A 3,489-nucleotide genomic window follows, 5' to 3' on the forward strand; every position below is an offset into this window, starting at 1 on the left:
GTCCCACACTCCCATGGACTGCCAGCCCTTCCCTCAAAGGCAGGTTCTGCAGCTCCTGCCTCCTCCTCCAAGGACTGCACCAGTTTCAGACTTCGTTTATCTCTTTGAATTTGTCTTACACTTGGTCTTAACAAAGATTCTTTGCTTGACCTAACTTGAGCCAGTTTCCTGAACCTTCTCCTAGGTCAGACTGTGCACTTCCTTGTAAAACCAAGTTTTGGCAAGAATGTGCTGAATCAGTTTAATCAGACCTTCCCACCCTTGATATCTGATCAGGTTCCTCACCCTCCACCAGCAATATTTGATTACCATGGCTGATCTTCAGCAAGACTTCTTTTAGGTCAGTTTAGCCAGAATTTCCTACCGCTGGAGTTTTCTCTTAGTAATTTCCCATCTATTGACCTCCACACTTGCTCCTTGGCTAGTCATCCCCATTTGACCATGCTGTGTTCAACACTGAGGCCAATCTCTAGCCCTGCAACTATAAAATCCCATTGCAGTGGTCCCCATACCTATCACGATGGTCTTGAATAAAGTCTGCCTTATCCTCTGTAACCAGCATCATTAAATATTCTTTTCTCTACAACAGTCACCTTTCTCTTTTCTAGTAGTTATATATTGACAGTTTTTCCTTCTGCTCAGTACCTCTTCTTAGAGTCAGAAAGATCCAAAGTTCAAGCCAAGGTTTGTTATTGTACAGCAGTGTGGTTGTTGGGCATATCATTTATATACTCTAAACCTCAGTTTTCATGTCTGTGAGATGAGTGTATTATTTCAGCTTTTTCTTGTACATAGGATGGAAATGATGATTTTGACCTACTAGACAGTCTTGATCTCATGGTGAGTATTCAGATGATACATAGCATTCTTAATTAGGAGGCTAGTAAATGTTTCTCCACCCTTCTCCTTCCTTTTATTAGCTTCTATTGAATCACAAAATCATAAAATCTTTAGTTTGAAAGGGACATTAAGGCCGTTCGGTGCAGCTGTTTATCCACAAAACCATTCTTTATCATCTTTGCAAGTCATTATCAAGCCTCTGGTTAAAGCTTTTATTTCTGCCAAAGCAGCCTGTAATTTATTTGGTGTAGATATTGCTAGTGTTTCTCATATATTGAGATTGAATTGCTTGCCCTGAAACTTCCGTTCTTAACCCTAACATCTAATACTGGGTGTTCTATAGAAAAATCTAAGCTAATTTTTACTGCGTGGTAGCCTTTCAGAAAGTTGAGAATAGTTACCCTGTCTTCCCATGTATTTAAACATCCAGACTAATTTCCCAGAGTAATACTGATTACTCAAAAAATGGTGTTTTGATTTCCCTCCCACTCCGATCATTTCTTTGAGAAAGCCTGTATCGTGAGGCAGTGGAGCAAAGTGGCTAAAGATGCCATTGGGGTTTCAGTCTGAGCTCAAGTTTCAATCTGAGCTCTGTCATTTATTAGCTGAGAAGCCTGGGTAAACATCTTCTGTGTATTGATATGTAAAATGGATGATAGTCATGAGAGGTATTCCATGCATTCCATGCAGGCGGGTGGGGAAATCAAGAGGATAATTTTTCAGCCCCCTTAGCACAGTGCCTCAGGCGTGGCTTGTGCTCTGGAAATGGAGGTCAGTAGTTTTGGAGCCCTGTGGCCAGATGCAGCCTGGGTGGGGCAAAAAGCTAGCTGGGTGGGGCAAAGCTAGATTCCACCTGTCCCCCTTTGCTCTGAAAACTAGTGTTACCCACGTAGGCTTAGAGAGAAGGGGTTCTGTTGGCACCTACATCAGTCAGCTCACACTCATTCCATTTGGAATCAATAATATTAAGGATATAAGTAACATGTATCTAATGAAGCATTTCAAATGCCAAGAAAATAAATAGAGATGCCTATAAAAATTTAAAAGGCTTTAAATATAAAAATTTATTCTATGACCAGGGAGAGCACATTAAGAAAATAGTTTCATGGGGCAGTAAGATTTCATTCATTTAGTCATTCATTTTTTTCCTACAACTAGTTACTATTTAGTCCCAGCTATAGTCCATTCACTGTGCTAGGAATAAGTGTCTTTTCTCACTTCTCTCACTATTGCATTTTTGGTAGTGGAGAGTACAGCCAAGAACAAAATTCAATTTTATTTAGATTTATTTGTCTCCATAAACGTAGATGATAAAATAAAATACAGTATGGTTTTATTTGTTCTGGTTTGGATTCTGACATTTAAAAGCATGTACCATGAAAATATTAATAAAGTCTAACTGTATTTCAAAAATTCAAGAAAGGTGAGTCTACAATTTTTAAATTTCTCACAACTGCAGAATGTCCATATTAAGTAACCTATTGACTGGGCAAAGGTTGTTGCCATGTGAGAGCAGCACTGGAGTCAAGAGGCCCAAGAACCAGCCAGCACTGCTCGGAGGGAGACTTGGATTATGTGAGTTTGTGCAAGGACTGTAGAATATCTCCTTAGCAAAAAAAAAAAAAAAAAAAAGTGACCCTCCCAATTTGTGATTATCAAAAATTATGATCACCTAAAGTTCTTAAAAGGTGGGATTTAATAAACAACCCAATCCAAAAATGGGCAGAAGACCTAAACAAGCAATTCTCCAAGGAAGACATACAAATGATGAAAAAGCACATGAAAAAATGCTCCATATCACTAATTATCAGAGAAATGCAAATCAAAACTACAATGAGGTATCACCTCACACCAGTCAGAATGGCCGTCATTCAAAAATCCACAAATGACAAATGCTGGAGAGGCTGTGGAGAAAGGGGAACCCTCCTACACTGCTGGTGGGAATGCAGTTTGGTGCAGCCACTATGGAAAACAGTGTGGAGATTCCTCAAAAGACTAGGAATAGACTTACCATATGACCCAGGAATCCCACTCCTGGGCTTGTATCCAGAAGGAAATCTACTTCAGGATGACACCTGCACCCCAATGTTCATAGCAGCACTATTTACAATAGCCAAAACATGGAAACAGCCTAAATGTCCATCAACAGGTGACTGGATAAAGAAGGTGTGGTATATTTATACAATGGAATACTACTCAGCCATAAAAACCGACAACATAATGCCATTTGCAGCAACATGGATGCTCCTGGAGAATGTCATTCTAAGTGAAGTAAGCCAGAAAGAGAAAGAAAAATACCGTATGAGATCACTCATATGTGGAATCTAAAAAACAATAACAAACAAACAAAAACAAAGTGTAAATAAAGGACAGAAATAGACTCACAGACAGAGAATACAGACTTGTGGTTACCAGGGGGGTGGAGGGTGGGAAGGGATAGACTGGGATTTCAAAATTGTAGAATAGACTGCACTGTATAGCACAGGGAAATATACACAAAATGTTATAACTCACAGAGAAAAAAAATGTGACTATGAGTGTGTATATGTCCATGAATAACTGAAAAATTGTGCTGAACACTGGAATTTGACACAACATTGTAAAATGATTATAAATCAATAAAAAATGTTAAAAAAAAAAAAAGGTGGG

At 39.0% G+C, this 3,489-nt stretch overlaps 1 long non-coding RNA gene across 1 annotated transcript; it reads left to right on the forward strand.

Annotated features, from left to right (window-relative positions):
- The first annotated feature begins 726 nt into the window (after positions 1-726).
- Positions 727-2,472, forward strand: LOC116657044. The gene is made up of 2 exons (XR_004311969.1): positions 727-840; positions 2,300-2,472. It is a non-coding gene; the product is annotated as an uncharacterized LOC116657044 (long non-coding RNA).
- Positions 2,473-3,489: the final 1,017 nt, after the last annotated feature.

This window comes from Camelus ferus, chromosome 17, assembly GCF_009834535.1.
Source record: "Camelus ferus isolate YT-003-E chromosome 17, BCGSAC_Cfer_1.0, whole genome shotgun sequence".
NCBI lineage: Eukaryota > Metazoa > Chordata > Mammalia > Artiodactyla > Camelidae > Camelus > Camelus ferus.